Genomic DNA, 12,645 nt, shown 5'->3' with positions numbered 1-12,645 from the left:
ACACATCACTACTACCTGAGACACGAAAATGTCATGTGATTTGACAAATCCTTATGTAATAATATTTATGTGTATAATTATCCTTTTGCCCTTATGTCTATATTGAACATAAGGCATAGACCATGTCATCCTTGTTCAGTTCAATATTGGGCCCATAGACACATAGATAAAGAAAGCATATAACAAAGGAAGAAAAATAAACAAGCAAAGCTAACACACATACAAAAACCTAACCAAACTAGGGTTGACTCACTTAGGGATATTGTTTTCCCCAGCAGAGTCGCCATCTGTCGCACCTCGAAAAATGGGGATACGACTTTAAGCGAAGCGCGATCGCACGCTCGCATTGATGGACTGAACAGAGTCGCCACCAAACTTTATTTATCCCTAAAAAGGAAAGGGGAAATATCGATAAAACCCAAGACAAAACGACAATGATTATTGGTCGTCGCAACCAAATCAGGGTTCGGGAGTCGGTTACGCAAGGGGAAGGTATTAGCACTCCTCACGTCCGTTGTATTCAACGGGAACCGTTTTGTTAGTTTCGTTTTGAATGTTAGCTTATGTTAGTCTTCTCAAGTTATAATGAGGGAGAGAAAGAATAGAAGAGAGAAGAAATGTTTTTGGATTTTTGACGAAGGACTAAACCTAAGTTTTTTATTAGTGGGCCTGACAAGATTTACAAATCCTGCTCCTACGTATCTCAAAAGAGAAATCAAGGCTTACGTAGTTCTGGGTAGAAAAATGTTTGTTTGTTGGTCGATTTTAGCGAAAGCTGTAACACCCTTCTACCCAAACGACATATTTAAAGAATTTATCAGAGTACAACATGTAGAAGAGTTTACATTTCATTCAACTTAACACTCATCACTTTACAACATAAAAATATTTCATTTATTTTAATAAAACTTCGCAGCGGACAACAACACAATTAACGATTTATAAAAATGTTTCAACAAAACATATCAATAATTTAGTCTTCATACACAACTTAAATAATAATATAATCTCTATTGAATCCCATAACCCCGGTGTCACATGACCAGAGCATTGACTCGACTCTGTAGAATAACTCTACACTTATTCTTCACCTCAACAAAAGCTACTCCTCATTATCTGCACATTGCTCATCATAGATGAACATAAACACATGCAGAAGGGGTGAGAATTACATTATTAAACAATAATATAACGACAGAATATAATATGAATAATTTGCACATATGTCAACACGGATCATCACAATCATCATTATAATCCACAAACTCATGAATATCAACAAAACAACACATCAATTGCAATGCACACACCCATGCATGACTCAACACGACTCGGTATACCCATTTTGTGACCACTACAGGATCACTACTCCCAGATTCACCACCATAGAATCCGAGTTCCCCATAAGGAACCAAGCCTCTCAACAAGCCCGGAGTCAACAACATCATTGGAACTCAGTCCGTTCATCACTAGGCATCGGCCTTTCATGAATGCATGCACATCAAACATGCATCATAATCAACATAGCAACAACAACATCATATAGTCATGTTATCATCATCATTAATAGCATGACATACAACTCAACAAAACAACAACAACATTACAACGATATCACATCTGGGAGTTTAAAACGCGAAAGCTGTCCGTCAACTGATATGGCGAACGCCGTTAGGCTAATGGTGAACGCCATTAGCGTTAAACGCTCCTATTCTGGAAAAACTGTCTGTCAAACTGATATGGCGAACGCCGTTAGGCTAATGGTGAACGCCATTAGCGTTAAACGCTCTTATTCTGAAAACTGTCTGTCAAACTGATATGGCGAACGCCGTTAGGCTAATGGTGAACGCCATTAGCGTTAAACGCTCTTATTCTGAAAACTGTCTGTCAAACTGATATGGCGAACGCCGTTAGGCTAATGGTGAACGCCATTAGCGTTAAACGCTCTTATTCTGAAAACTGTCTGTCAAACTGATATGGCGAACGCCGTTAGGCTAATGGTGAACGCCATTAGCGTTAAACGCTCTTATTCTGAAAACTGTCTGTCAAACTGATATGGCGAACGCCGTTAGGCTAATGGTGAACGCCATTAGCGTTAAACGCTCTTATTCTGAAAACTGTCTGTCAAACTGATATGGCGAACGCCGTTAGGCTAATGGTGAACGCCATTAGCGTTAAACGCTCTTATTCTGAAAAAAGGCCCAAATGGCGAGCGCCAAAGGCATAATGGCGAACGTCATTTGGCTGTTATGTGCATAAACAAGATTTTAAGCGCAGAAACAGTGGACGCGCGGCTTCTAAGCCTACAACCCAATATCAACATTTACAATCATACATACACAACATACTTCGATTACAATGTATATAACGCCACCATACTCACAGATCGGACAATTTCTCTCAAAACCCACAACTTTCCCAATCTCCCTAAATTCCCCAAATTTATCAACAACCCAATCCTATATCATGTAATTGCTCGCATATTATCGCTTAATAAGGTTCAGACCCCTTACCTCTTTGGATTGAAGGAAGCTCTGAGCAATCTTTGGTCTTTTCCTCTTCCTTCTCTTTCTCTTCAGCGCTTCTCCCTTTTCTGACTCTGAGGCAAAATACGTGAAAATGAAAACCTTCAGTTATCTCCTTTGGCCTCTTTTACCCAATTCCACTTTTACCCTTCCACTCTTCATATTCCAATTATTATTTATTTAATTATTATTAAAATAAATAATAACTATAATAATAATAATAATAATAATAATCCAATAATTCAACTTTATTTAATTAAATTAATAAAATACTATTAACTCAATTAAATAATTCTCTTATTTTAATCGGGGTGTTACAACTCTCCCCCACTTTAGAAGTTTTCGTCCTCGAAAACATACCTCAAGCAAATAGAGCCGGATACGACTCCTTCATCTGATCTTCACGCTCCCAAGTCAAGCTCTCACCAGCTGGACCTCCCCAAACAACTTTCACTAGAGCAATTTTCTTACCTCTCAGGGTCTTCTCTTCTCGGTCATCTATCCGAATTGGCAACACCTCAACGGTCAAATTATCCCTCACCTGGATATCATCCAACTGAACAACATGCGACGGATCCGCAATATACTTTCTTAACTGAGATACATGAAACACGTCATGCAGATTAGAAAGCGACGGCGGTAAAGCTATCCGATACGCCACTTCCCCAACCCTCTTCAAAATCTGATACGGACCCACAAACCTCGGAGTAAGCTTTTTAGACTTTAAAGCTCTACCCACACCTGTCGTCGGAGTAACTCTCAAGAACACATGATCTCCCTCTTGGAACTCAAGTGCTTTTCTCCTCTTATCATGATAACTCTTCTGACGACTCTGAGAAATCTTCATCCTCTCCTGAATCATCTTAACCCTTTCAGTCGTCTGCTGCACAATCTCAGGTCCGAGTACAACACTCTCACCTGGTTCATACCAACACAATGGAGTTCTACACCTCCTACCATACAATGCTTCATATGGAGCCATACCGATACTAGCATGAAAACTATTATTATAAGTAAACTCCACCAACGGCAAATAACTATCCCAAGAACCACTTTGCTCCAACACACAAGCTCTCAACAAATCCTCCAAGGATTGGATAGTTCTTTCAGTCTGACCGTCAGTCTGAGGATGATAAGCTGAACTCAACCTCAACTTAGTCCCCAACGCTTTCTGCAAACTTTCCCAAAATCTAGAAGTAAATCTGGGATCTCTATCAGACACAATACTGGATGGAATACCATGCAGCCTCACTATCTCCTCAATATACAACTCTGCCAACTTCTCTAAAGAGTGATTAATCTTCATCGGCAAGAAATGCGCCGACTTAGTCAATCGATCCACAATCACCCAAATAGAATCATTACCTTTCACCGTCCTCGGCAGTCCCGTCACAAAATCCATGGAAATGCTATCCCACTTCCATTCAGGAATCTTCAAAGGTTGCATCATACCTGCCGGTTTCTGATGTTCAATCTTTGACTTCTGACAAGTCAAACAGGCATACACAAACTTAGCAACATCTCTTTTCATACCCGCCCACCAAAACAATTTCTTCAAATCTTGATACATTTTAGTTGCACCTGGATGGATACTCAATCCACTCCTATGGCCCTCTTCAAGAATACTCTTTTTCAATTCAGACACCTCAGGAACACAAACTCTACCTTTAAATCGCAGGATGCCATTCTCATCAATCTCAAAATTACCACCATTACCCTGGTTAACCATAGTAATATGATCAACTAGAGCGACATCAACTTGCTGACCATTCCGAATATCTTCCAGAATTTCACTAGTCAACTTCAGCATACCCAACCTTACACTATCAGCGGAAACTTCACAACCCAAACTCATATCACGGAACTGTTCAATTAACTCAAGCTCCCGAACCATCATCATAGATATATGTAGAGACTTTCTACTCAGCGCATCTGTAACTATATTAGCCTTACCGGGATGATAACTCAATTCAAAGTCAAAATCCTTCAGTAATTCTAACCACCTTCTCTGCCTCATATTTAACTCTTTCTGATCAAACAGATACTTCAGACTCTTGTGATCACTGAACACTTCGAATCTGGAACCATACAGATAATGCCTCCACATTTTCAACACAAATACAACAGCTGCAAGTTCTAGATCATGCGTAGGATAATTCCTCTCATGAACTTTCAACTGTCTAGAAGCATAAGCTACAACTTTACCATTCTGCATCAAAACACCACCAAGACCCATCAAAGAAGCATCACAATAAACAACGAAGGACTCACCAGGATTAGGCAAGATCAACACTGGAGCACTGGTCAACCGCCTCTTCAACTCAACAAAACTCGCTTCACAAGCTGCATCCCACACATACACTTGACCCTTCTTAGTCAACTGCGTCAACGGCAATGCCAACTTAGAGAAGCCTTCAATAAATCTGCGATAATAACCAGCTAACCCCAGAAAACTGCGTATCTCAGTAGCAGACTTCGGAGTCTCCCACTGTAACACAGCATCAACTTTAGCAGGATCAACAGAGATCCCACCACTCGAAATCACATGGCCAAGGAAACTCACTTCCTTCAACCAGAACTCACATTTAGATAACTTTGCATATAATTTCTTTTCTCTTAACACCTGCAAAACAATTCTCAGATGTCCTGCATGTTCTTCTTCCGTCTTAGAATATATCAATATATCATCTATGAACACCACAACAAAATCATCAAGGTACGGATGGAATATACGATTCATATATTCCATAAACACACCTGGAGCATTAGATACACCGAACGGCATCACAGTGTATTCATAATGACCATACCTCGTACGGAAAGCAGTCTTCGCAATATCATCTGACTTCACTCGGATCTGATGATAACCCGATCGCAAATCAATCTTACTGAAAACATGAGCTCCAACCAACTGGTCCATCAAATCATCAATCCTCGGCAATGGATACCGATTCTTGATAGTCACCTTATTCAACTGCCGATAATCGACACACAACCTCATCGTACCTTCTTTCTTCTTCACTAACAATACTGGTGCACCCCAAGGAGAAACACTTGGACGCACAAACTTCTTCTCAAGCAATTCTTCAAGTTGCTTCTTCAGTTCAACTAATTCAGTTGCCGACATTCTATAAGGAGACATCGACACTGGACTCGTACCTGGTACTAAGTCAATGGCAAATTCGACTTCACGTTCTGGAGGTAAATCACTTACATCCTCCGGAAACACATCCTGAAATTCACAGACAACAGGCAAATCTACACTCACTACTTTCTTATCCGCTTGTAGAGACGCAAATAAAGCGAATACCTGAGCTTCATCTTTCACAAAATCCCCTATCTGCCTAGCAGATAGAAATCTTGCCTCATCATTCTCACCAACTTCAGAGAACCGCACCGTCTTCCTATAGCAGTCGATGAACACGCCATAGAATCCTAGCCAATTCATTCCCAGAATAATATCAATTTGGTGCAAGGGTAAGCACACCAAATCAACCACGAACTCTCTCTCGAAGATCGTCAGATGACAACCTCGACAAACAACAGAAGTCTTCACAGAACCATTAGCAGGAGTATCTATCACCATACTTCCGCCTAGGGACGACATAATCACACCAATCCTGGTCGCACACTCATACGAAATAAACGAATGAGTAGCACCCGTGTCAACAATAGCAAGCAATTCAACATTATGACTCGACTGGACTGACTATGCTCTGATACCACTAATGTAACACCCTTCTACCCAAACGACATATTTAAAGAATTTATCAGAGTACAACATGTAGAAGAGTTTACATTTCATTCAACTTAACACTCATCACTTTACAACATAAAAATATTTCATTTATTTTAATAAAACTTCGCAGCGGACAACAACACAATTAACGATTTATAAAAATGTTTCAACAAAACATATCAATAATTTAGTCTTCATACACAACTTAAATAATAATATAATCTCTATTGAATCCCATAACCCCGGTGTCACATGACCAGAGCATTGACTCGACTCTGTAGAATAACTCTACACTTATTCTTCACCTCAACAAAAGCTACTCCTCATTATCTGCACATTGCTCATCATAGATGAACATAAACACATGCAGAAGGGGTGAGAATTACATTATTAAACAATAATATAACGACAGAATATAATATGAATAATTTGCACATATGTCAACACGGATCATCACAATCATCATTATAATCCACAAACTCATGAATATCAACAAAACAACACATCAATTGCAATGCACACACCCATGCATGACTCAACACGACTCGGTATACCCATTTTGTGACCACTACAGGATCACTACTCCCAGATTCACCACCATAGAATCCGAGTTCCCCATAAGGAACCAAGCCTCTCAACAAGCCCGGAGTCAACAACATCATTGGAACTCAGTCCGTTCATCACTAGGCATCGGCCTTTCATGAATGCATGCACATCAAACATGCATCATAATCAACATAGCAACAACAACATCATATAGTCATGTTATCATCATCATTAATAGCATGACATACAACTCAACAAAACAACAACAACATTACAACGATATCACATCTGGGAGTTTAAAACGCGAAAGCTGTCCGTCAACTGATATGGCGAACGCCGTTAGGCTAATGGTGAACGCCATTAGCGTTAAACGCTCCTATTCTGGAAAAACTGTCTGTCAAACTGATATGGCGAACGCCGTTAGGCTAATGGTGAACGCCATTAGCGTTAAACGCTCTTATTCTGAAAACTGTCTGTCAAACTGATATGGCGAACGCCGTTAGGCTAATGGTGAACGCCATTAGCGTTAAACGCTCTTATTCTGAAAACTGTCTGTCAAACTGATATGGCGAACGCCGTTAGGCTAATGGTGAACGCCATTAGCGTTAAACGCTCTTATTCTGAAAACTGTCTGTCAAACTGATATGGCGAACGCCGTTAGGCTAATGGTGAACGCCATTAGCGTTAAACGCTCTTATTCTGAAAACTGTCTGTCAAACTGATATGGCGAACGCCGTTAGGCTAATGGTGAACGCCATTAGCGTTAAACGCTCTTATTCTGAAAACTGTCTGTCAAACTGATATGGCGAACGTCGTTAGGCTAATGGTGAACGCCATTAGCGTTAAACGCTCTTATTCTGAAAAAAGGCCCAAATGGCGAGCGCCAAAGGCATAATGGCGAACGTCATTTGGCTGTTATGTGCATAAACAAGATTTTAAGCGCAGAAACAGTGGACGCGCGGCTTCTAAGCCTACAACCCAATATCAACATTTACAATCATACATACACAACATACTTCGATTACAATGTATATAACGCCACCATACTCACAGATCGGACAATTTCTCTCAAAACCCACAACTTTCCCAATCTCCCTAAATTCCCCAAATTTATCAACAACCCAATCCTATATCATGTAATTGCTCGCATATTATCGCTTAATAAGGTTCAGACCCCTTACCTCTTTGGATTGAAGGAAGCTCTGAGCAATCTTTGGTCTTTTCCTCTTCCTTCTCTTTCTCTTCAGCGCTTCTCCCTTTTCTGACTCTGAGGCAAAATACGTGAAAATGAAAACCTTCAGTTATCTCCTTTGGCCTCTTTTACCCAATTCCACTTTTACCCTTCCACTCTTCATATTCCAATTATATTATTTATTTAATTATTATTAAAATAAATAATAACTATAATAATAATAATAATAATAATAATCCAATAATTCAACTTTATTTAATTAAATTAATAAAATACTATTAACTCAATTAAATAATTCTCTTATTTTAATCGGGGTGTTACAAAAGCTATATTGTATTAATCGACGAAAACATTGTTTTACCAAAAACAGATGAGGAGCATACGTATACCACACATCGAATGGATTTACAAATCAACATTCAGAAAAATATCACTTATCTCGACTCAACAATCGTGGCCGAAACATTGTTTTGCATCGCCTTAAGACAATATGTCTTTCGTTTATGAAAAAGGTTTTTGATTAGTCGCACAACGGCGAAAAAGAGTTTGATTGGTTGGATGTATTTTTGAGTGATGGCGAGAACTTGGATGAGCGAGATATCCATCTCGAATCCTAGTCTCAGGAGTGCACGGTATACACCATGGTCCATTTCCATCTTTATTTGAAAAAATGTTTAATAAGAATTAAGTGTTTTGAATTTGATTGAGAAAGGGGTTTGAAGAAACCGCATTGACAATTTTAGACGATGGCGGGAGCTAAGATAGGCAAGGCATCCACCTTGAATCTTAATCTCAGGAGTGCACGGTATACACCATGTTCCTTTTCCATCTTTATTGAAAAAGTGTTAAGGTAGGAATCAAGTATTTTTTGAGTTTAGAAGACGAATATTTATAAGAATGAGGCATAATCCCCAAGATCAAAAATTCAGGGTTCCACCGGAGTGCTATATTCCAATGGTCCTTTTTCATTCGAATTATTTAAGAAAATTATTTGATGGCAACAAACGCTTGATAAGAATTAATTGCTCAAAGAGTTATACCAGAATGCTTGATCCCAACGACTCTTATTTTGTCCAAGTTAATTAAATTGTTTTAGGTACGAAAGAAAAAAATGAATGGTTAACCCAAAACGCATGGCTCGGAACCCATTCGAGGGTTCCCACTGGAATGCTAGATTCCAATGGTCCTCTTTTTCAGTAGTTGTTAGAAAAAAACAGTTTTAATATTGCATTTGATTTAAGAAAATATTTCTCAATATGTGATCAAGGATGGATTCACATAAATGATTTAAGACAGTTTGACTTAGTTACAAAAATCATTTGAAGTCGAAATTGAAATGGTTTAATGGAAAATGAAAATCCAATAAGAACAAGACATGTGCTTTTGGACTCAATTGTTCAAGGGTTACACTGGAATGCTAGGTTCCAACAGTCCTTTTCTTTCGAGTTTGTTTAAGAAAAGATTTTTGTAAGTTATGTTTGATTGGGAAAGTACTTGAATCGCACCGAGAATGATTTAATCGGGTTTGGAAATTATTTAAAATTTATTTTGAAATGGACTTTGAAGTTGTGGAAAGTTGGAATTTGATTTGAAATCAAAGTGAAATAATGACCTTAATCACTAACCTTGGCAATTAGTAATTAATCATATGAATCAAATATCCTAAAAAAAAATTAAATTGAATTTGGAATGGTTTAAAAGGTTGATTTTTAGAAATTAAAAAAAAGATTTGATTCATCAAACTGTGTAAACGTATCAAACAAATCTAGATTTCGATTTTGAATAATCAGCTTAGAAGAAACCTTCAAAACCCTTGAAAACAAATCCATATCCAACTCCTTAGAAGAAACAACTTTTATCAATAGAAAGGTAAAGCACGTCGGCGTAGGCTTGTTAGCACCAGCTAAAGCAAACTCATAAAGCTCAACAACATCCTTAATCATTCTCCTCTTACAAAACCGTCCCAAAACCTTAACAAAAGTCTCCACTTCCATCTCAAATCCAGCACTTCTCATTTCAGCAACAACCTTCCAAAATCGATCTATCGTATCCTCCCTCTGTCCTTGGAAAACCTGAACCCAGAGGCTTCTGACTATGGGAAATAGAAGAATGCCGTTTCAAAGCAGACAAAACATCCTCTGATGTACTTCGAATTTCAGATCCAAACACAGTAGAATCCCATTGTTTTAACCATAATAGTACCTGTCTCGCGATTTATCTGTTCGTCACTAAGAAGATCAGTGAATGATTTTGGAGCATATCTATCTACCCAAAGTTTTTTCATGGAGCGTTAGTGTTTCAGGAACATCTACAACACGTTGACTTTCAGAACTAACTTCCAAGGTCTTAGCAAAAGTCTCTTCCTCCAGCCTTTCAAACAGAACACTGATCGGTTCTAAAGCAAGATCAGAAGAAAAATCTCCGCTATTCAGCTTCGTAGTTCGATCTTCACCATAGTACCTATCTAGCTTAGTATAAACCCTGTCTCCATTAGGTGCAGTCACCGGCATAACTTCACCATCAATCTCCGATGCAAATCGCGACAACGTCTTTTCCTTGGAGAATATCACTTCTTCAGCTCTAACTGGAGAAGGAGGAGGAGAGTACCGAAGCCAATCCTCGTCCGCGGGAGGATCTTCAGCTCTAACCCTAACTTTCTCTCTCTTTTCAACATCGGCAGAATCTAAATCCAAATCGGAACTCGGATCCGAGCGAGAACGCTTGTGGCTGTTGAATTGGGGTTCGGAAGGAAAAACGAGGTCTGGTGGTGATTGGATTTTGATGGAGAAACGGCGGTAGAGATCTGAAATCATGTTGAGGTGATGAACGGAATGGTGATTTGGTGATTACGGAAATTGTGAGGTTCCGTGGCGGATGCGATATGATGAACAGTGAAGCGGAGGTTGGAGACGGAGGTGTTTAACGGTGATTTTGGTGAAAGGAGAGGAACGGTTGTGAGGTTTTTGGTGGTGTGAGTATGGTGGACGGAGGGTTGAAGGCGCGACGGTTGGTTTCGTTGTGGTGGATGACGAAGGAGGCGGGTAGGTTAAGCGGTGTGAAGGGTGAGCGTCGTTTGTGGTTAGGGAGAAGGTGAGGGATCTGGCAGTGAGATATGGGTGTGGTAGGTGGCGTTTGAGAGAGTGAGGGTTTCGTGAGGGAGTGAAGGAAGAAGAAAAGATTTTTTGTTTTATCTTTTCAGAGAAGTCAGAGAGAAGAGAGAGGGTGACAGTTGGGTTAAGAGAGACGTTGAGAGAGGCGAGAGATTAGTGTATTCTATCATGTGTGTTTCTTTAGCTTTTGTTTTTGGTGATGTGTCAAAGGGTCATTGGTTGAGAAGGATAATTGAGGATAGGGATCCATGTGTTTTCCAATTGGGATCACTGATTAACTTGAATTAAAGGTTACGATTGGACCAAAGAAACACAACATTGTTAACCAAATTAAAAATGCCTAGAATATCCCTTATAGAAGCTTTAATCAATTTAAATCAATTAAATTAAATAAATTTCACATTTTTTCATATAAACATGATAAAATTAAAATGAGAGCAGGATTATACCTATTTAATTTTTTTGATTTTTTGACAAAAGAATAAAAAATAACAGGACTCAAAATGAATAAAATTTAGGCACAACAGTTCCCAAAAAATTAAAATGAATGCACTAAAATGACCGGCGCAAAATAAACTTCTTGGAAACATACAGGTTTTGATCATGTTTTGAAATAAAAAGGTGACCGATTAAAAGGCTCAGACTTATCAGATTTGACTGAATAATTAGCCGAAAAATATATCGAGCACAATAGATTAAACTACGTGAAACGTAGATTTAAAAAGCTGATGTTTGCAACTTTTATTTGGAAATTTTTCGCCCGCTATTTTGACACACATTTGATAATTGATTCAACTAGATTGCTTGTAGATCCAAAAATTTATTTCGACCGATATTCTAGGCATTATGCGGTAGGGGGTGCATGTTATGTAATGCAGAGGTGCAACAACTATGATGAATATATTGAATCAACTATTCAGGGTCAAAATTGGGGTATGACAGTTGCCCCTATTTAAGTATCTTCAACTAGAGAATATGAAGCAGGACACTCTTCATATGATCATAGTGGGAGATAGTTATGTAGCACCTCAAATTTGCACCTACCTTTTGTACATACATCTTCATATTAGGTCATTAACATAACATAGTCCACTGCATAGCATTGCATTGTCCTTTGCCCAAGTGCAAGTCCTTTGACAAAATTAGGTCAAACTGGTCAAGAGATCAGTCAATCAAGCAAGCAAGTGCAATTTCCATTGAGACAAGGCCCTAGGGTTGGTCCAACATGTTCACATGACCTAGGGGTCCTTTTGAAGTGTTTTGGTCAAGGATTGGGTGCTCAGAAGTCATCAGTCATTGTTCAATCCACCAGAAACCCTAGACAGTCAACTATGGTCAACTGTGGTCAACTGTGCCTGATTTTATGGATTTGAAGGTGGGAGATGGTTTGAAAGGCTTCATTCATGTTCATATAAGTCTCATTTGACATTTCAAAGATCAAGATTGGAGAAGATAAAGTCAGACAAAGAGTTTCCTAAAATAGCAAGTTGACCTGTATTTGGAAACTGCCAAAAATGGAAAGTTTTTCTCCTC

General features: G+C 38.9%; 1 pseudogene; it reads right to left on the bottom strand.

Moving 5' to 3' along the window:
- Positions 1-9,874: 9,874 nt before the first annotated feature.
- Positions 9,875-10,815, bottom strand: LOC127094033 (uncharacterized; annotated as a pseudogene).
- Between the last annotated feature and the right edge of the window lie 1,830 nt (positions 10,816-12,645).

The sequence above is a fragment of the Lathyrus oleraceus genome, chromosome 6 (assembly GCF_024323335.1).
Source record: "Lathyrus oleraceus cultivar Zhongwan6 chromosome 6, CAAS_Psat_ZW6_1.0, whole genome shotgun sequence".
Taxonomy (NCBI): Eukaryota; Viridiplantae; Streptophyta; class Magnoliopsida; order Fabales; family Fabaceae; genus Lathyrus; species Lathyrus oleraceus.
This window is presented reverse-complemented; position numbering and strand designations above follow the sequence as displayed.